The 23401-nt window shown below is 36.6% G+C and overlaps 1 protein-coding gene across 1 annotated transcript in view; it reads left to right on the forward strand.

Annotated features, from left to right (window-relative positions):
• The window catches only part of RRAS2 (RAS related 2), a 66515-nt gene that overhangs the window by 1027 nt on the left and 42087 nt on the right, over positions 1-23401 (forward strand). The gene's annotated exons all lie outside the window — the stretch shown is intronic.

A 23401-nucleotide genomic window follows, 5' to 3' on the forward strand; every position in this document is an offset into this window, starting at 1 on the left:
GACTCTCCGCTGCCTTTCAACAGGTTCCCTCTAATAATCGCTCTCTGGAACCCAGCGGCGTTGAGCCGCCTTCGTTGTCTTGATCATCCATTCCAGTTGCTTTTATTCCGCTTCGATCCGTTCCGATCCTCTGTGGGCATCATGGCTGACGAAACCCCCTAGAAATAACTTCCACGGCGCTACCTTAGGCTTCAACTCCGTAAAGTTTAAAGCTCTTTTCCGGTTCATTTCTTTTTTCGGAAACACTGCGCTGAGTGCTGTCATCTGTGTAAGCTAATGCACTGTCTAAGCTTGTTTCTTTTTCGTTACCGCTGCCCTTCGTGGCAACTTTTATTGTGGGGAGGGGGCCCGTAGACCCTCACCCGCTTCCCGACCAGCTTTTGGGAAACTTTAATCTAGGGTCTTGGAGCAAATGGAAACTGTTAACAACTGAGCAGCCCGAATAGGAAACGCAAATCTGGCTGAAGGCATTCTAAAAGGGAAGAAGGCTCCAGTTTGTAACAGCTGTTAGTCTCTTATTTAGCAGCCTTTTTGGATACCTCTTTCTTTACTTTGTGGTCAGTTTAAAGACTTGCTGTAGGGGAAACCAGAGCCTTTAATCTGTTCTGGAGATGCGGGAGATATTTGATGAACAATTTATTCTTTTGCATTGGCCTTAGAGAGGGTATCATAAAGCCTGTAAACTGTCGGCTGCGTTTTACGATGATAAGCTTATACATTCTTTCCAAGGGATCCTTCCAACTAAATACACTGTTACTTGCATTTAAACCTAAGCAGCTCAGAATCAAGTTGTAACTGTATCTGGTGCCTCTTGTGTTCTGCCTCTCTACTGATGTCATTTTGGATGCCGAATAAAGCCGAAAATGAAAGCCCAAGCAGCATCATAAAAGTATCCATTTACATTTCAGTCCTGGTTTGAATTAAAGGACTGTTTATGGCTGTCCACACGTACCCTTGGATTTGTTTATCATGCTGAATGTTTGCTGTCTTCCACTGTTGTCATGTGGCAGCAAAGACCCGAATAGTTTGGCATCTCTGAAATAAATGCTGGGATTAGAATTATTATAATCCTATTTTGTTAATCTTATCAGTGGATCTTTGCTGATGGATGGAGATAATTAGTTTATCCCTGCATGGCTGAAGCTTTAGATTCAGGCAGGCTGTGTATAGAGGGTGCTGTCTGGAAGCTGACTATGGCTAGATAGTTTTAATGTTGCAGAAGGATCCTCTTGATAATCTTTTGTAGCACAGATTGATTGATGTGGCATTGTAATGCTGCAACTGTAGAAGCTTTTGTGAGCTTAGGATCTGGCCTGCTAAGCAGGCTTTCATCTCAAAGGCCCCAAAGGCAGAAATACATAGAAGGGGAGTGGTGCTTCATTTGTCCTCGGTGGAATGGTTCAGAGATCAGTAAGTAGCAGTGGCAAGAGATTAGCAAGCGATTTAAACCAGCATGAGCCCCTGTATGTACATTCTGTACATGGTTGCTTTTGAGCTGAAAGATTGCTGTAGGTTTGAAGACCAAAAAAGAACACTTTGCTCTATTATACACACTGTGTTACATATGACACATAGTTTGTTTTAATGCACGTTTCCTCATCCCGTGAGAAGAATGTAGGTGCAGTCAGTCACAAAATTGCAGGTGTATTCAGGTACCATTTGCTCGCTGTGCCAACTGTCCATCCTGTTCCTCCATTACTGATCTTAGATGTTGCATCTTGATGGGAACTGCAAACCCATCAACAAAATCTTTTTTTTCCTCTCCCTCTGTTGAGAACCTACCTGGGGAGCTCATCCTGCTTGCCATCTTTTCTGCCAACAGCACAAACCATTGGCCTTCTGCCATGCCACCTTAAGCAAGCTGCTGTTGGTTGCTTCTTTGCTAATTTACTATAGCAAATTCTTCTGATTCTCTGGAAAAAGAAATCTGGCTTCCTCTCATGGAAGTTTAGAAATACAGAAAACTATTGTAGGAAAAAGGGGCAACCCGAAGTCCTAGAATAAGTATGTTTCAATTAATTTTAGATAAAAGTGGAGGCGTACCATCTCTTCTGTCACTGAACTTGCTTGGGGATGGTGTACTTTTAGAATATATGATTAAGCCTGCAAATAGAAAAAAAATAGTTTATAAGGGGTGGCTTCTGGAGAGAAATCAAGATGGAATCACCTGATATCTAGCATTCTATTGTGGTATGGTACTTCTTTTTCTGGTTTGGTTGCATATATTTTCTTACATTTGGTCATGAAAGACCTCAGCTGTGTTTGAAGCAGAATTCTGGAATCAAGTTGTATCATTTGCTATCTGAGAAATGGATCACAAAGCTATTATTTAGTCAAGTTCCTTTGGCTCAGCATCATTGAAATAAACTAAAATACCTAGGGAACTACATTCCTCCTGTACCCTCCCCTCCCCTCCCCTCCCTCCTCCCCCCATTATTGGAAACAACTGTTTGGTGTAGTCTTATCCTTTGTTCCATTGAAATGTCTAACCTGCTATCAGCATTTATCAAGGTACATGTGACTTCAGATAGTTGTTAATAACTAAATAGGTTATGTTTGCCAAATTAATAATTGACTTTTAATCACCTAAGAAGATGGGAAGATGTATTTTACTAGGTTAACTTTACCCAGTTTACTAGGTTAACTTTACTATGTTGAACTATTTTACTTCTGGATAAAATTGTTTGTTCTTCTCTCATTATTACATCAGAATGATAAACAAAATGGTTCTTATTGGGCTTTAGTATAGCTCTTGTCAGCTGTGCAGACGTTGCAACAATTTCTTTTAGGCAAACATCACTGGTTTCAAATCTGCTTTGTCTTACTTTAGAAAGCTAATGCTGTTGACAACATTTGCTGTCTAGACTTGAGCTTAGTTTACTTCATTGATTTTACAGTTGACATAATTTTAGCAACACATAATTGAAATGGAAGGAGTCATCCATGTGCCGTACCTTTTGGCGTGCAGCAGATTGGTTGCTGCTTTCACTGGCAAGCAAGTAGAGATAATACAGCTCAGGCATTTTGTATTGAAGGAGCTTCAGCATAAATTATATATTGAACCCCATGAGCAGATTTGAATCTAGATACTGTTCTGAAAATATGTGGCACACTATAGTTGTCCGCAATTTTGTAAAATCTGACTATAGTGTGGAGTGGCTTAAGAAGTACAACACAGTCACCAGTAATGCCAATATATAATAGACTGTGCAGCACTTTGTATACAGAGAGAAAAAGGCACTTAGAATATAGAATAACAGAGTTGTGGAAGGGACCTTGGAGGTCTTCTAGTCCAACCCCCTGCTTAGCAGAAAACCCTACACCACTTCAGACAAATGGTTATGCAATTTTTTTAAAAAACTTCCAATGTTGGTTAACTGTTTTAACTGTCAGGAAAATTCTTCTTAGTTCTAGATTGCTTCTCTCCTCAGAAGCACAGACAAAGTTAATCACAGCCTTAATATATAACTAAAGTAAATGTTTTGAATATATTTATACAGTTCCTATGATATCTTGGCGAAACTTCTGTTTTGCTACATTTAATTTAATTGCTCAGTAGTGCAGATAAAGGTTGCCAACCTTTTGGACCTCTGGGACCACCAAACTTATAATGCACTAAAATGAATTTTAACTGATGGTGTCTTGTTGGTGGGAGAGAGAGGGGTGGATCAGATCTAACCTCTCTCCCCCCTCCCCCTCTCTCTCATACATACACACACACAAATACACAGAGGCAGGGGTGGGTTCTTGGGCATGGCCTAATTTGTGGGTGTGGCTTGGTAGTCATGTGACTGGCTGAGCATGGCTTGTATGTAAATATTATAAATATTGATGTAAATATTGATTTTTTTTATAAAAGAAAGAGCAACTTTTACCCAAAAGCAGGCAGGCAGATTGAGTTGCTCACAGAATCACAGATTCACTTAGAGATCTGTGTTTCTGCCATTGGCTACCTGAGTCTGTCACATAAAATTTGCTTGCAAGCAAAACTCATAAAATTTGCTAGCAAGCAAACTCACAAAATTAACTCACACCACACCATGTATGCAAATATTGAATTTTTTTTATTAAAAAGAGAGCAACTTTTACCCCTGCTTTTACAAAGCAGGCAGGCAGATTGAGTTGTTCACAGAATCACAGATTCACTTAGAGATTTGTGTTTCTGCCATTGTCTATCTGAGTCTGCACCTGAATAATAGAACCTTCAGTCCTAAGGGAGGTAGCCGAAGATCTAAAGATTACTAGAAAGCAAGAAATCCAACCATTTCCTGTTTTCTAACTAATCTAAATTTCCCGGCACAGCAGAACAGCTGATGGTCGGAAAAAGGAAAAATAGCAACTTAGCAGGCAAATTTGCTAGGTAAGGAGTGAGTGGGCGGGGAGGGTTCCCATGGGCCATGTGGGTTGCTTTGGGGAGTGCTTGGGGGTGATATTTCTCTGTGGACCACCAACATTTTCTCATGGACTACCAGTGGGCTATGGCCCACCGTTTGGTGACCACTGATCTAGATCTTTTACAAATCAGTAATATTGGAGAATGGTAAAAAGAAAATAATTTTTTAAAGTTAATATAGACAGGCACTATGAATGTCTTAGGATACAAGTAAAGCTTTTATTGGAAGTTATTTTATACAATATAATAGTAAATTTCAAGAAGAATTAAAGAAAGTCCTCCAGAATATTAATATTTCCTTGCAGATTAAGCTGTTAGAACACTAGTTATCTATGTTAACAGTAAGAGAAATGGAAATAAAAATGCAAAGCAAACAGAGTTTGAGTTTGTAAGTCAACCAAAATATTGGTTGGCATATAAATTACGAAAACAAAAAGGAAAGAAAATAATATTGAAATTACAAGAGGAAAACATCATATTAATAGACAATATGATCATACAGAAAGCATTTTATCAATATTATTCTAATCTGTATAAAGGAAGTGACATATCTTTAGAGAAAATAGATGAATATTCAAAGTTTACTGTTATTATATGAATAGGTGTATAACAATAAGACAAGTTTCTGAAACTATAAAAAAGATAAACCAGGAAAGGTGCCTGGATCAGACTCATTATCAGCTATTTATTATATATTATTATTCATCTTAAGGATGAACTTTTACAATCTCTACAAGACAGAATGAATGCTATCTTACAGAGAGGAAAGATGCCAGACAGTTGGAAAGAGACTAATATAGCATTAATGCCTAAAAAGGGACAAAATTGGAATTTAACAAAAAAACTGTATAGCCTGATATCACTGTTGAATAATGACTACAAGTTGTTCATAATGATTCTAGCTGATAGATTGAAAATAATTGTGTGAGATTTCATTCATGAGGATCAGTGTTGTTTTTTTTACCTAAAAGGTAGTTAAAGAACAGTGTGGGAAATGTGTTGCACATTTTTTGAATATTTGGAGCAACATAATGAAAAACAATCTACACTGTTCTTCTTAGATGTAGAAAAAGCCTTTGACAATTTGAACTAGTCTTTTTTTGTTCAAGGTATTGAAAGATATGACTTTTGGTGTACTTCTAACCATGCTTGGTGGACTTGTAAAAAAAGCCAGAAAGTTTTGGATTCAGATACACACTCTAATGCAGAGCACTTTAAAAATTAATATGCAATTGAAACGGAAGGCTTTCTATTTCCTATGGATAGATGAACAGTTGCAAAAAAAAGTCATGGAACTTTGTTTTTATGCATGACAATTGCAGTGAGATTATGGAAGGATTTGGTATTATCCACAGTGGAGGAGTGGATGGTGAAGATAATATAACATGTGGAAATGGCCAAGCTCACTTAGTTGATTAAACAAAAGATCTACATCTATTGCTGACTGGAAAACCCTCAGGGACTTTTTACATGAAACAGGAAGAAATGAATGTATGATTTATAGTTTTGATGATTAGATAGGATAGATTATAGAAAAAAACCCCGAGTAATGTTGCAAGAGCAAGAAGTAAATTTATTGTATTTATAACTGCTGTGAAGAAAATTGGAAGCTGCTTCTAATGTATTTTCTTTGCTTCTGGGCCCTTTCCTTTTTTTTTCTTGCTTTATATTAATTTCTGTTCTTTTTCTTTCATAAATGTTTTTAATGAAATTATATTAAAAAAGAAATTTAATTGCTCAGTAGCAATTAAAAATATGAAGAAATGTGTAATAACTTAGCCAGGCCTGAACAGTAGCTTCATGACAGTGGCAGAGAATTCTAGATCAAAGTTAGTATGTTAATAGGCTTCTTAATTATGCCAACTATTTCCACAATCCATTCATTGTCTCCACACAAAACCCTTCATAATTGACATAGAAACACAGTAAAACATTCATTTAATGTTAACAATAAAATGAGGTCTTTTAAAGGCTAAATAAAGTTATTACTATTATATAAACCAGCCCCAGTTCTATTCTGAAGTACTGGGGTGGGTGGGAAGGAGAATTGCTATCATCTTTTCGGCAGGGAAAGAATGAACTGATTGTTCAGAGAGTTCTTAGGAGTATCTAAAATTAAGTCATATTAGATCCATGTTAGAGTCTCTTTAACAGTGCAAGGACTGTTTGCCATATCTCTGTTACTTAATTGGAGAGAGATGAAGTGTTTGCAGTCTATGAATTCTTGCACTATTTCAAACTTAAATTACTGCTTTGTTTTCATTTATTATGCTGCTGTGCTCATAATACTACTCTCCTTTGTTTTCAACTTATACTGGCCATCCTGAATCAAAGTCCCCCTGTGATGGAATAGATCTAGGTGTGTTTGTCGTTAGCTTGTTTAAGCCACAGTGGTAGGGAGGCACAGTTAAAGGGCTGTTTCAGAGTGGCAAACAGTGGTGTTTACAGTTGGATCAGGGTTAATTAGGAGCAAGACTATTCTCCAAGTAAGCACACAAAAGTAGTCATCAGACACTCTTCTTTGCTATATTTCTTTGACATAATTCCCAATTAAAAATCTGGTTTATAATCTATTTAATAATCCATGTTATCACATCGGCAAGAATGGTGTTTGCCCAGAAATGGAAGGTGAGAGAAATCCCTGGTGAAGATGAAGTGATAAATAAAATCTTGACATGCACTGAAATGGACAGAATGACTCTAGAAATGAAATATAAGAATGCATCAGAATATTATATTATTTGGAACAAATTTTATTATTTGTGGGAATGGAAAGGAAGGACTCAAAATAATAAAGAGAAATAGCATTTGTAGAGGGGATATTCGTGATTAAACTAAAATGGAGGATAGCTGATGATGTAATTAAAGAAAATTAAATGTACAAAGAATCAATAAGTAAAAATATGTATAATATTTATATAAGATATATAAAACATATATTGTAAAATGTAAGACAAAAAGATATGTCAATAACAATTCCACCAGGTTCAATGTTTTTCAATAATGTATTCAATAAAATTTGTAAAAAAAAAAAAAAGTAGTCACCAGACACAATGGGAAAAGCCATAGCACTCAGATATTATAATATGTTAACTTGCTTGGATTGTTGTCTTTTTTTAAAATGTCATTTCAATGACTTATTCCCATGGAGTATTGACTGATGAGGAAATACAGTTTTTTTTTCCTGGATGTAATTAATCTTTATTCTTTCCCGCTTGCAAACAAAACATCAATAATGGTCAAGTATGCCCCAGTTTGGATATATGAAAAAGAAATGCTACATAAAACACGGGTAAGGTAAGGTTAGTTATTTCAGCGGGGAAACAAGGATGGGGAACAAAGTCCCTGAAGAACCTGATCTTAGCCAATTGCTTGGAAAAATGAGCTGAATAAATTGCTTTTGCCTGAAATAAGGTAGAAATGAGCTTCTCTGTGATTTACTGTATAACATGAGCAGCTGCTGTCACGCAGCTTTCCCCAGCTGTCACACGCCAGCCTTTCACAGTATAACTTTGCATTATCTTCCAGTTTAACCCTCTTAACATTTGTGCTTCTCTGCTTAGAAGAACAGAGTGTAGTGGAATCACTACCTCTATGTAGTACTAAAACTCCCTGTATTTGTCTGTAACCTTCAGTTAGCCAAAATGGTGCATCATAGTGCAACATTTTGAATCATTGTACCTCAAGCAGCTAACTTAAATAATGTGTACAGAATCCAAGACCCATTATATTAGTGGAATTGAAATTTCAAAGGACTTCAGACCAGTTGTGTTGGCAAAGCTGTGGCTGCTGCAGTGCTGCCATACCGCCATAGTCAGATGCGGTCATGTGATTGTGATTTCCAGTGCTTCCTGCCAGCTTCCCACAAGCAAAGTAAATGGGAAAGCTGGCAGAAAATTGGAAATTGCACTGAGTTTTTTGCCCTCCTGGCAAAGTAATAGCAGTACCATTCAGAAAGAAAAATAATGTTAATTCTGGTCACATCACACTGCACTACCTTTTTCTCAAAGAATGACCCAGCAGGTCATATACTGTCTAGCATTTAAAAAAATCTATTAACAGCAACTAACTTTCTATTTATTGTACGCACAAAAGTTGAAGAGCAGCCTCCCATAAACACATACAGTACATTACTATATGTTTCTCCTTTTTAATAACTGCTAAGTGCAAAGGTAACTGATTCAACTTCATAAACATTTAAGCTTATTTTAATGGGGATATGGTTGTATGTTTGCAGTAAATCTGCCTTTTGCCAGCATCAAGTTCATTCTCAGAATATGGAAGGCCAAGATCTTTATTTATGGAGGCAGGGTAGCATAATTCAGAGTAAGCCACTATTCATTCTACTTTTGGAGAGTTGATTATGTCGATCACCTTGGTTGGATGGTTCATGATATAAATAAAAGTGATATGCAAAAAATGGGGTAATAGAAGTTTAAGAATGCTGTATATCTTAATTTATCTTTTTTGCCTACTATGGTCCATTAAACAGTTGATTACGGTGTCATTCAATATTTTGGATTGCACATTGGATGAACAGACTATTGAGATCCTTAAATTAAAACAACATATTTCGTGTGCAGCCAGTACCCCAAAATTGTACAATACAGCCCTTTATCTAAAATAGCATAATACAGCCCTTTATCAACAATACAGTTGAGAACTCTATATGTGGATCTACTGGGATAATTGTAGGTGTAACACAGAAATATTATTTATATTTCTTTTACTTAATTTACTCTGTTTACAACATATGGTATTATTACTGTCCTATATTCTGTGCTTTGATTTTTTACTCCATCTGAATACTGAACACATTAACTTGCTGAGCACATTAACTTAAGTAGCACCATATAGAGCAGATTTTTTTTAGTGAAATTGCAGGATATGTCAATTTAATTTTTTTAAAAAATCGAGCTTTAAAAGTGGATTTTTTTCTTAGTAAAATTACTTTTCCAGGCAGGAAAAAAAATGCTTATTCTTCTTACACCCCCAATCCTAATAAAAATGGCTATTTAAAAAAAAACTTCATTTTTGTTGCTGGCATATTCCTGATTTCACAGCAGCTTCTGATAAGTGCTTTGATGATCTATGCTCACTTTTCCCCATTAAAATAGGAATTTAAAATATTAAAACATTACACAATGTGTATGTGATGGTGGGGAGGAGGCAGCAGAAACTGGCATCTCTATATCATATTGAAATTGTAAAACTCTTAAGTGGATAATATATCAAGAAAGAAACAATTGGAAGCTGAGAAATGTTTTATTGTCAATATTTCAAGAAAGCTGATGCAAGTACATTAACTGCAACAAATGTAGAAATAATACACAAATGGAGAGGCACGTTGATACTTAAGTGTTCTAACACATTTACAAATAGATAGGAAGAAATTTTATTTTGGGGAGAATTGATAACTGTTTGAATTGATAACTAAGTATTGATGTTAGATGTTGAAAATGCTTAGTTTTCAACCATTTAAAACCAGGAGACTGTTTTTCACTGGGCTGGTATGTAAGCTGTTTTTGAGGTTTTTACACTTTTCTTTATGGACGTGTTTGGTAGGGTAGAGTAAAGGAAGTGGTAAACAAAGTGTTTAAAACTTGACTTTACAAAAAAAAGGAAAAAAGAAAAAAAAAAACCACGTAGCTTAAAGTAGAATATGAATGTATGATATATGCTCTTAAAATAACTCTGTCAAATAGCTTAATAAATAAGATCATACAGGCATTTTAAATTCTCTGTGGCTATGGTTAAGATTCAAGGGAACTAAAGCTGAACGATCTAGCCGACAGCAACTTGAACTTGGATAGTTGAATAAAACATGTTTTAAATGCAATGACTTAGATACATGTCTATGGTGCAGACATGTCTATGGCGTAGAAGTTAAAAATAAGTAACTTTCTTTTAGGACAAAACTGGTAAGACAGTTTATAAATGCCTGCATTCAGATGCTAGTATCTTATCTCACCTGTAGTTTTATCCACTTTTGAGTAAGTTTAACTTGGTATTGATATTACTAAGCATGTTCACTCAAAGTGAAACAGCACTTATTCTGTCCATATGATATTGCTTATGATTAAATGTAAACTGTTCTAAATGTATGATTAAAACTTAGTTGTACAACAAATATTTGTTTTCTATCTCTGTATACATGAAAGAACATAAAACAAGATTATTACTTTTAGTCCTAGTGCCTTGAACTTTCCATAAGCAAAGGCTGATCTAATTAACACATTGATATGGGAAATAACTGGTAAATCATATTCCTACAGTGTAATAAACTGCATATCTAATTGGTGTTCATTTCAGTGAGTTTATCTAAAGTTACATAAAATCAGAAGAAAGGAATGGCAGAGGATGAGATGGTTAAATTGTGTCATCAATGTAATGAACATGGATTTGGGCAAACTCCAAGGAGACAGTGGAAGAAGGGCACATGTCACAGCCTTGCCTGAACCCATTGTTTGATTTGAAAAAAAAAAAAAGTGAACCCATGATGTCTTCCCTTAGAGCTGAGCCAGGATGATAGGATGCCAGGGAGGCTACAGACTACTGGATTGATAATTTTCTATTTTTTAAAAAAAGTGTATCTCCCACGTTCTCATTCTCTCCCTTTCCCTCCCTCCCTGTCTCTCCTCGGCTCCTCCTCTTGCTCTCTTACACACACACACACACATACAGCTACATATGCAGATTCAGCTACCTGCTATTTAAAAGTAACTAAAAACTGTATCTACAATTTTATGAAAATTTTAGACAGTGAAAAAGTGAATAATAAGCTCTCTTTTCATCTAATTGAAAAAATACAGAAAAATGCACAGTAAATTGATACTAATTCTAAATGTATCGAAGTAATCCTTCAAAACATTCTAATATAAAGATCACATATTTTATATAATTTCTGGAAGAATAAATTGGGTGAATTGCCTGTGCTAACCTGATCCAAATTTGACAGTTCACATATCCCAGGGATAGGATACCAAAATACATCTAAAATCTGGTTCAGCTTATCCAAGGATAGTTTTATCTGTGAGTACATATGTATATACTTTTTTTAAAAAAGTATCTATATTTTCCTATATATATATTCAAGGAAAAACTGACCCTTGAACCAAAATATTAAGAAAAATGCAAGTTGGCTTATCTGCAAGTGGAGCATTTTTCATATTTTGGATAAAAAATTGAAGCTGGCTTATCCACGGATGGGCTTATATGCAATCATGTATGGTAAATAACCGAAGAAGAGCTAGAACTCTATCCTTCCTCACCAGACATAACTGTGTATTATAGCCACAAGGACTTTCTTGAAAGAACTCCAAGCACGCTTGGCTGTCATTTGATGCATGTTAGGCATGTGATATTTGACCTACAAAAATCCAGATGGCATCAAAGGGAAACTAGCATCAATATTTAATGTCAAGTTGTAATTTGGATGTTTGCGACCCCAATACAGGAGCCTTATCTATAGGCTGCACATACTTTTATTGCAATGGGAATGTCTGTTCACTTGAAGACTTTTTCAGATAATAGTGTTTATCCTCATGGAACCACAGCATTTATCCAAATAGAGGAGGCCAGCTGTCACAGTAGTTTTAACAGTTTGGTTTTGTGGCCCATAATTACTACAAACCTGCTGTTAGATAGAAGAGTAGAAAAACAATCTTTTCCTTAAGAGAAGTGGGGAAAGGAGTCTGATTTGAAAAGAGGTTGGGTTCCAGTAATACTGAGTAAGATTTAATCCTAAATCTTACTAAATCAATGTGAAAGAAGCTGAATTTGCCTCACAATAGCAATATGTTAAAATACTTTTCTGAAATACAACCATAATTATCTATTCCCTTTGTGGAACTTTAAAAAAAAAGAGCTTTTGAATATGTCATGGCTAAAAGATGTACCACAAAAAGTATTTACCACAAACGCCAATACGCTTATAGGAATTTTGTGATGGTCAGTTAGGGGAAGAGAAAATGCCATAAAAACGGCTCATCAGATAGAAATGCCAAAGCAACATTAAATTATAACTTGATAGTCTGAATCACTGGATCCAAATATGAGGTACATAAGGCACATAAGGGGTTTACAGTTCCACAACATTTGGAGAGAAATGAGTTATAAAATGTTAATAACTAGGATTCACCTTGAGGTAGAATTTGTTCCTGTGATATAAGCTTCCTTCTGCCTCAATTTGAGTCACCAATTAAAAATAAATGGCACATTGACTTACCACAGAGTGGAAGTGGCAATTCTTTTTACGAAGAGACTGGATTCTACAAGCAGTGAGCAAGTTAATTTTCTGTTCATTGCATAGATCCTTCCTGTCCTCTATAAAGTCTATAAAACTGCTCTTGAGTGCATTTTCAACAATAATACTGTATGTGGCAGGGTTACATGGTTATTTTCAAAACCTTTGACAATATTTGTATTATTTATTATTCTAATATTAGTATTATTATCATTACCATGTAAAAGCATATGAAAGTAGTTTGCAGACATTGCTTCTTGTCAAACAATGCAGAAAGCTTCCATGTAAGCTTCTTTAAAGACATAAATGCAAGCTTTGTGAGGAGGGGTCCTTGGTATTTTCTAATTCAAGGATCATTTGTGACAGAAGAAGAATCTTGAAGTAAATGAATAACTGGACTATACGAGCTAAGCTTATTTTATGAAGTGTCTTTCTTCTTTAAAAGTTAATCAGCAAAATAGGAGTGAGATATATTGTCTCCTTAAAAACTTTCTTCTGGAGTTCAGAAACTGATGTAATGCTCCAATGCACATAATTGCAATTTAGTGAATTATTTTTATTTGCCAAAAAAGAGGCAAAAACACTTTTATTTTGCAAATAAAAAGAAAGTAGCTTAAGAACTCAAATTGCAGCTTACCAGATGTCTTGACAGAAATACTGCATGCACATCCTACATATCCTTTTATTTAAAAAAAACCCAACTTCAAATACAGTAAACATGCTAAAAATGTAGTTGGGAAGAGCTATATTTCATATACCATTTTTTCTTGTCTGCTTTAAAGTTATTAATAAAATAATAACTACTTTCTAGTTTCAACTTACATATAGCCAGTTAGGAAGCTTTCTGTGGAGACATTTAGCTATCCAAGAAATTTATTTAAGCCAAGGGTCTTCAAACTTGGCAAGTTTAAGACTTGTGGACCAACTCCCAGAATTCCTGAGCTAACATGACTGGAGGAGGAATTCTGGGAATTGAAGTCCACAAGTCTTAAAGCTGTCAAGTTTGAAGTCCCCTGATTTAAGAATACAAGCCGCTGATATCTCAGGTCCACTCCTTTCTCCTTTACTCTCATTATTAACATTTTCCCCTTCCCTTCCCTTCCCTCTCCTCCCCTCCATTTATTTTACCCTGAATCAAGCTAGTACCTTCCAAATGTGCTTAGGAAGTCAAAATACCATTCGGTTGGTTTCATTGATGACAGATACTCTGTTTTAAATAGTCATCTCCTCCAACTCAGAAGCCTGATTTGGAGCTCCAGAAATGTTTTGATATTTGGATCTGAAATGGGCATAAGTAAATAGTGTTTGGGAGAAATTACGAATATTAGTAACTGCTTCATTTTTATGAGAGTGGGGTGGAATTTATATGACAGTTATATTTTTATGCTGGGGTGAAGTTTGGCAGGTTTCTTAGGATTAAGAAAAGATATTCTCTTAAGGAATGAGGATGCCTCCTCTGAATGCAATGGAACTGATTGTCAGATATATAAAAGAGTAACACAATGTTCTTTTCCATTACATAATTTGTGTGGAAATGTACATTATAAATGATATCAAACTAGTGTTTAGGATACAAGGCTGCCTGACTATTGCTTAAAATAAATGGTAGAATTAATTTTTTTTTCTCAGTCCACATAGATCTGCTTGGCAACACTGCAACTTTATGGTAGTTCAAAACAGAATGCTTCAAATTCAGCTCCATAAAGGTGGATTTAATTCTAAATTCTATTCTGAATTATGTTGTTCCATCTTTACAATCTGGGCATTGAGTGAATCTATTGCAAACCCCTATCAAACATTAATCAATATAGAATAAGGTTTAGGGAAAAAAGACTTACTCTCATTAGCAAATGTTATTCTGTCATTGGATCCTATTTTATGAGTACACATATTTATCTCTGTATTTGGTTAGATATAAGAAACCCTTTTTGTTACACTTATTAACAATACCTGACTGATGTTAGCTGTTCTCAGAAGTTCTGGCTGATCTCAGAAACTAAGTAGGTTTCATTCTGGTTGGTACTTGAGTAGGGAACCCCCTGGGAATTCCATGACTGTTAGCTAGATGGGGAAATTAAAACCAAGCTTGATAGTGGTATTCACTTCCATAATGCATGTGGTCACCAGGAGTTGAATTTCAAGGTGTTTTAATTGATGAATTACTGTTTTTCTACTGCCTGGAATTAATGATCCAAAAGATTTATATAACTATAAGAGAGGGAAATCAGTGTTTTTTAGTAGGTGATTCTTATTTGTTTCAAATACGCTCCAAATTTAGAATTTTCAGTATGTACCTTTTTAAATATGCAGGTTATCCTTCGTTTACTGTTGCAAACATGGAAGCTCTTATGAGCATGAAATTCAAAACATAGAATCCTGCTGAGAACAACTGTGTTATTTGGTCTGCTTTTCTTTCCCATTGAGATAGCTAACATTGCTTCATTGTTTTCATTGTCTTAGACAATTTATTTGTAACCTGAGAACAACTGTTATGCAAAGAACAAGAACTGAAAATGAGTTGGGATGAAAGATATCAAGGAAAGCACCTTTCTGGAAACCCCCTGCAGATAGTGCGTGTGTGTGTTTGTACCTATGCGTGTATATTCTCATTTATTTGTATTTAAATGATCTGAATCTTATTTTGATTTTATGGTACATGTTTTCTCATGCAGCTTTAAGTTAAAGATCCATCTTCATTGACTTCATGGATACATCCAAGTAGATTTGTTTGCAATAGTATGGAAGTGGTTTGCCATTGCTTTCTTCAGAATTGTTTTTTCCCCCCAAGTTCCTTTTCTGGCCTATAACCTCGATGTTCCCCAAATTCATGTTTGAAAAGCAAGTTTCTTATTCGTATTAGTGTTCAAAGATCTAATGTTATTTCTTTGTAGTTGTAGATCTTGTAGATATATTTGCCATTCTGCCCCACTGCATTGCATCTAGCATGGTTGCAAAATTGTGAGTGCCTTCTAGTGAGTGTTGGCACCTGGTGATTTCCTGGCAAGGGCCTGCAGCTTTCTTGGCACAGGTACCTTGGTACTCCTGGATTCTAGCCTGATGCATGAATTACTGCACCAATAGAAGTTATTTTAAATTTGGAGGTATTTTAATTTAAGTTATTTTAAATTGGGTCGGGGTAGATGGAAATTATTGCTATATTTGTCTTGCTTCAATGTTGTCCCCCTCAGTAAATTGGGGGGGGGGGAGGGGGTTGGACATGATTAGCCATATCCAGGTTATCTTAAGTACTTTGCCCTGGTGTAAGTTAATGATTAACATTGCTCTGACATCTAAACAGTGTCCAATCTGATTTGCTGATCTGCTAATCATTAGCAGCTAATGATTAACCCGGCTGTCTTATAATATATGTGCTATATGTGAAACAGTGATGTTATCTGGAGTATGACTACCTTTTTCTCTTTTCCTTTGGGAAAAGAGACACGATAGGCAATAGGAGGGAATTTCCCAATCCAAGGCAAGGTGCTTTGAATATATTCTTCTCATGTTCTTTGCTTGATTTAGGGCTATCCTATTAGGGTTTGGAAAATAGCCAATCACAAAGAAACTAGTGGTTTCATTGTCCTTCAGAAATGCATGTCTAAATCCTCCAAAGTTTTAAGATAGTATCTTTTGGTTAATGTTAAGTTAGTTAGTGTGTGCAGCTTCTAGGTGTAACAGTATAATTGAATGTGTGTGTGAATGGCCTTGGGGAAAGAAGGAAAGAGATGGTGCCTAGGAAACAATCAAGAGAGGCAGGACACCCCCCCCCTTAAAAGCCAGAAAAAGAAACTTAGGAAGGACTTGCTGTAATTGATCAAGCAGTTAAATGTGGTGGTGGGAAGTTTGTAACCTTCAGACTTGCAAATTTTGTTAGCGTAGCCTAGCAATAAAATAGAATTATCCCCTCTAGTTAGGTTTCCTGTCTGGTTTACCTGAGGGAGAGGGCTGACAAACACTGAGCATTATCACCAATGTGTTTGTGTTCTTAAGAGAAAAAAAGAATATAAGACACTACTGGGAAAAAAAATGCAGTTGTGCCTGTAAAGATATTCAGGCCTTAGAAGCATCTCAGTCAGATTACAAATTCAGAATTCTAAGTTATAATAACAGGTTATCTTAACTGGGGAATTTCTGTCTATGTTCTCATTTTGGCTTGCTGTTAAAGCAAATCATTTTCATTTTTCAAAACCCAGCTAGGAATTTCCAAATATGTATGCAGGATATAAAACAACTGCAGTAAATAGTTTGATAGTTTGTATATGTACATAGAAGATAAATTATGGTACAAAGCAGAAGCCAGGTAAGCTTTCAAGCAGTGAGTAGTAAGAGAACAACAGCAATGGCAAGGATATGAAATATTCTGTTGAAGGATCTTAAAGGATCCTTGGGAAAAATGCTTCATCAATGGCTGATGGGAATAATATGTAGTTAAAAGTAGCACATTACCAAATTCAGAATAGACTGATTTTCTTGCTTGGTTCTTCTATTTTGACAATGGCTAGCTAATCACTGTGGACCATAGCAACAATAGTGAAAAGGGAGGAAGGACTATAATATTATTATTTTTTAATAGAAAGAAAGAAGGAAGGAAGGAAGGGAGGAAGGGAGGAAGGGAGGAAGGAAGGGAGGGAGGGAGGGAGGGAGGGAGGAAGGAAGGGATATTATAATGAGAGAGAATGAGGGTCTGAGGTAAATCCTGCTTTAGCACTTAGCCACCAACAACCCTGCTGCCTTTTGCCATCCCCTTGTCCCCTCTTCCTGACCTCTCCTTGTGGTCTCCCATCCTATCACTGAGAAGCTTTGGTTACAAAGCCAGGTCCACTCACAAAGAGAGGGAGTGGGCCTTCTTCTGACCTTTTTCTTCCCCCACACAACACTTTTTCCTCCCTCATGCACCAGGAGCAACCTGGCCAATGAGAGCGAGCACAGCAGCAGTGGGAGTTGGTCACACCCACCACACCCACACCAGCCCCCAAAGTCAACCACAATCCTGATGCAACCCTCAGTGAAATTGAGTTTGACACTCCAGACTTAGAACTAAGGAGAAATTTCCTAACAATGAAAACAATTAACCAGTGGTATAGCTTGCCTTCAGGAGTTCTAGGTGCTCCATCAGTGGAGGCTTTTAAGAAGAGACCGGACAGCTACTTGCCTAGAATGGTGTAAGGTCTCCTGCTTCCAACTCTGTTATTCTGTATTCTGTTCTATGTTCTGGGACAAAGTATTAAAGGCATAGTAGGGGAAATTAGGTGGGAGAGTGGGAGTCGGCCCATGAGGGCGAACCTATGGCATGCGTGCAACAGGTGGCATGTAGAGCCATTTGTGCCTGCACGCGAGCTGCAGGCAAACTTACCTCACTGAGCATGTGCAGCCTCACTGCTTCACAGCAACTTCCCTGTCTGAGCTTCTTGATGCCATTTATGATGGATTTCCCCAGACATATGGTTGTGGGAGGCTTCAATTCCTTTCTCTAGAGTGTGGTCTGAGATGGCTCAGGAGTTCATGGCCACCATGATGTTCATGGGACTATTCCAGATCATCCAGAACTGACAATGGGATGGTGGTCACACTCCAAATTTGGTATTCCCTTCTGAAGCAGTGACAACCTGATCTGAAATTGGGGGAGGTTTTGGTGTCAAATTATGCTCTGATTACCTGTGCCATTATCTACTGAGGGAGTCTGGACCTATTAGATTGTCTGCCACTGGCAAGTATAAAGGATTGTCTCTGGTGACTAATAAACCCTAATTGGTTCCACAGGGAGATGGGGATCATTTCTGCTGGTCTGCTGCATGGTCTGCCAAAGCCCTGATTGCTATTTGAAATAAGGGGATGGAGTCCTTTTGGCTTAGATCACACCCATGCAATCTCTCTCTTCTTGAGGACCTCAGCACTTCCTGTGGTTTTTGGAAGGGTTGAGAAAGATGAAGAGAGAAAAGAGATATCTAGAACATTATTGGCACTTTACAATGGATGAACATGAGCTAGAGCCATCATTAAGGCTATCTAATGACAGTGTGACAAAGCATCATTGCCTTTCTGCTTATTGTGTCCACAGATAGCTGCCCTGTTCTAGGTGATACAAGCCCTCTTGCAGGGATATGTGAAGACAAAGTCTGTCAGACAATGTCAGTCAGATTTATCTTCAGAGGGGTGCCAACCTTGTTGTGGACCCATTGGAGGTGCCTAGGGAGGAGTCTTGCTCTATTACCATATCTGGGAACAGATTAAAATTGTTGCACCTGAGAAAGTGGATAGGGTCCTTGGAGCTGTGAGTTCAGTCACCTGTATCAGGTTTCCAAGTGATGAAATCCATTTAAAAAGAAAAGAGCAAAGTCCACCTTCCATAACGATTTCTTTTATTTAGGAAAGCATCAAATTGGCAAAGTCTGTTATAATTCCGGATCTGACACAACCCGGAATTACACCACATAATATTGGAAGTTAGAAACAACCCCTAAAAGTCACATTCCCCAATAGAAGTAAATCAACGTTGCCTGGTGTCATCAATCTCCACCTCCAGGTCTCAGCAGGGTCAGCTTTCAATCCCACAGGAAGGAGAACCACCTAGTTTAAACAATTCTCTCTATCTCCACTCCTCCCACCTTAGGAATGTGGCAAGCCCGAACCCCTTCCCTCCATAACCAGCAAAGAGAAAGAAAGAAAATGAATATATAATAAGGCGAACTAAAATGACTATGCATATGTCAATTTCGGGCTTGACAACCTGCTCTTTAGATTCATGTCCCGTCTGACTTATTAAAACAGCCTGAGGGTTATCATGCGAGTGGGCTCTGGTGATGGTTAATTCCTTCTTGAGTAATGGGGTTGTTCCTTCCCCTCTTAAAGAAGCTTTGATTCACTTCCTCCCTCAAGAAGCTCACACTAGACCCCCAGTATACTAGGTAATTTTTGTCCAGAATCTGATATACCCTTTTTATGGAAGGTATATTGAAAAGATGATTTCACAATAGTTTCAAAGGACTTTGGATGAAGTGGATCTTTTTCATTAGGATTCAGACTTGGATGGAAATGGCATTGGTTGCACTTTTGGATGATTTCTGGCAAAGGGTTAGGGTTAAGGTTGAGGGGGGGTTAGGGGGATGTCATTCTGCAGCTTTCAATACCTGACGAATTAAGCATTGCTGTGAATGTCTTATCCTGGTGCCTGGAGGCTCTGTGGTTCTGGAGGGGGAACAACAGGCTTAGCTGAACCCTGGCAAACTGAATAGCTTTGAGTTTTGAGACCTTCCAGTTCTAGAAACATGTCACAATTGGTATTGGATAGGGTGCCATTGCCCAAGACAGAATCTAGTATGCAAAATTGCATCATTCTAGATTCATGATTGCTGATTGAAGCGCATGTAGTAATCACAGCTAAGAAGGTCTTCACACAGCTTTGTGTAGTGCACCAGTTGCGGCAATTTTTGGTTTGGAGTGATGCTCACTGTCACTCTAGTTACCTCCTGTTTGGACTTCTAGCTTGAGCTGCATCAGCTTGAGCTGATGTAGTGACACAGGCAGTTATATGTGCTCAGGAGTGGCACATATTAAATCTCGATGAGGTGCATTGATTGTCATTGTGCTTGTGGGTCCAACTCAAGGTGCTGGTTTTGATCTTAAAGCTCTTTCAGCCTGGGATCTGGGTTGTCTGAAGGACCACCTCTCCCCATTTAGCTTGTCCACCAGATCTGGTAGAGAAGACATGCTGTAAGTCTTGTCTATTGGGGAATTGTATTTGGATAGTCCCAGGAGATAAGGCTTTCTCTGCACCTGCATTATGGAATCTTCTCCCCCAGAAGTGAGGTTAGCTCCATCCCTTTCAACATTTTGCAAGTCCCTCAAAACCTGGCTAGAGATCCCAGGGGATCAGAGACATCCTGTGATAGCTCCCTTGCTGAGGCTTTTCTGCTCATGTGCTTTTTAAAATAGCTTTTCTCATTTTTAATGATGGCTTCTTTTATACATGGATTGGCTTTTCTTTTTAATTCACCATTGAGTGCCACATGAGTCATGCTCTTGTGAGATGGGCAACCATATAAATATGATAAATAAATAATAAAATAAAAACCACAGGTGGCAAGAATGTTTAAATGGTAAACATTAGCAGGTGTGAAATGCAGTTGTACTTTATCTGAGGCAAAGTGCTTCTTAATACTACTAGTTGCTGGAAATAAAAATAAGACAATTGCTGGTAGATTTGCCATAGATACATGTTTGATCATTGTGGGAAACAAGGTTTAAGGTTTTGTAGGTCTGGGGTCTGATTCAGCAGTTCTTCTCATTGTCTAACTTTCTTTTGGACATGGCTACATTTCTTTATCAAATGGTGAATAATATGGAATCTGGGATTTCTGCCCAAAGCAGCCATTATTTCAGGGCTGTTTTGCCTGATGGTACCAGTTACAAAACTCTTAGAATGAATGCACCTCCTAATAGAAATATTTTGTGCTGGGTTGTTAGAATATGGAAACTTTTGGAATAATGCAAGATCTAGAACTAATTTTTTGCCTCCTTTTCTTTCTTTGCATTTCCTCTGTAAATAAAATACTGAACTATCTTTAAACAGCATCTAACAAGTAGAGCAGCAATATTTATCTAGTAAAAGCTTTTAAAATTTCAAAACAGTGATGGTAATGCATGCTAGATTTATAAGGCTTAAAAATCAGAGAATATTTGAATGGATTATTTTCTGTATTTTTTGGATAAAAACTAAAGCAATGCCTTTGCTTTGTTTATTGGAAAAGAAAGAAATTAGGATTTAAGGGTATCTTAATGGCATTCAACCCAGGGCTGTCCAGCTTACCATTCAGATAATTCCAACTCTGAGTGTCCTGTGTATAATGTTAATTACCTTTTCTAATGTTCCTAGTGTTAAATTAATGTTGTTGATGGATAATATGTGTTATGAGAATTAGTCTGAAACCCCAATTCCAGATTATATTGGTCCTAATTTCATTTATGCAGAGGGAATATTTTGTTAAATAAGCACCTTGGAGTTAAAAGGAAACACTTTATTTAGATCTTGGAGAAAATCCATTCCTTAATATAGCTGACCAATCCCTCTGGGAAGATGAAATTATGCCAAAATACACCCAAAACCTAATTTCAAACATATGAGCTTTAGGATAAAAAGGATAAAATTGTTGATGCATGTCCAGTTCTGAAAGCACTTTCTCTCAATTGCTAACAGCTTAGCTGCTTTTAAGAAAAGGAGACAATAATCTATACGACATGGGTTTTTTGTTTTTCTTTTGCTTTATAATTGCTGCATTAGTTTAACTAGAAATTGCACAATAATATAAATTCCAAAAATAGAGATTCGAATATCAAGACAAAAAAGTACAAACTTTATATACTTTTGGGACAAATTCTCCCCTACCCTTCTCCCATTAGGTACTAAGAATTTATGCTAGACTTGAACATTAAATATTGAATGTTTATTACTTACATTGTAAAATAATTTCATTTTATATTTTTAATTAATCTCTTCACTATTTTCCTAAATAAATGTATTCTAAAAGTCTAATTCACCTTGCTATGTTATGTCTTGTATATAAGTGTCCCATATCGGCTTAAATTTGCTTAAACTCCTGTTATGGGTATATTGCTGAATATTCTTCAGTGGTGCCAAATTTGTTCGTACCATTGTAAACATATATCTTAGTATATTGTGATAATTTCATGTAGCATAAATGAAAAGTATTACAAACAAAAATCTTTTGGGATTTTTTTTTTATTTCAAGTTTTACGTTTAACTATTTTTCTGAATGCTTTGGTATATATCCTTTGAATATCTTTGAAGTTTAGTCACATGACCATCACATATGCATTTTTAAATTTTAATATGGGATATAGAAACTTTGTAGCTTTGCAAGTTCCTTCTATAATTTAAAGATCATCCCTTTGTTAACTCTTCTTTCATTTTCATTATAAAATTCTTAGACAGAAAAAAAAATCTTGGTTTCTATGGGAAATCAGTATTTGTTCCAAAGATAATCTGATTTGTTTTTAGTTAAAAAACATGCTTGGCAAATGGTGGCTAAATATATATTTTAATTAAGTTACTTGTGAGCCCTGCAAAAGAAACTTACGCTTCATACTGCATTGATCGTATTTTGACCAATCTGTGTTCTTCCACCACCCTTCCTCCCAGACTTGTGCTGACAAATGGAGACTTTTGGCAACAGCACTATCAGAATAAATTATCAGAAATGAGATCACGGGGCGGGGAAGAATTTGAAAATGACAGTGGACAGAAATGGAAGGAATGACAAAAAAGGGATACAGAAATGAAGATAGAAAAGGCAAGTGCCTTGAAAAAACAATGGAGTAAGAGCAGATGTCTTCTCCAAATTTAGCTATTAGTAACATTATATTTCTTCACTTTCCCTCTCATCAGTCTAACTTTATGCCTACCCAACTATTTAAAAAATGTGGTTCCCAGCTGCCCATCAGAATAGACTCTCATTTGGACTGGCATTCCTGAAATTCCATTGAGGCTAACTGTGGTACGATTGTAAGTAATTACTGAAAGAAAAGTGCTTCGAATTGTTGAACAAAAGTTTCACAACAAAAATGACATGTTTATTTTATCTATAGCTTTGTTAAGTAGAAGGAAGGAGCCATTTTAAATGTTGATTTGTAAAATAAATGGCTAAGGACGATGGTTCTTCACTCCAGCTATGTCCCCTTTCCCAGCTATAAATCAAACTTAGATTTTTTTAAAATAAAAAAATAGAATGTACTTTGAATGCTGATTT

The sequence above is a fragment of the Pseudonaja textilis genome, chromosome 1, assembly GCF_049901715.1.
Source record: "Pseudonaja textilis isolate UNSWEBS1 chromosome 1, rPseTex1.2, whole genome shotgun sequence".
Taxonomy (NCBI): Eukaryota; Metazoa; Chordata; class Lepidosauria; order Squamata; family Elapidae; genus Pseudonaja; species Pseudonaja textilis.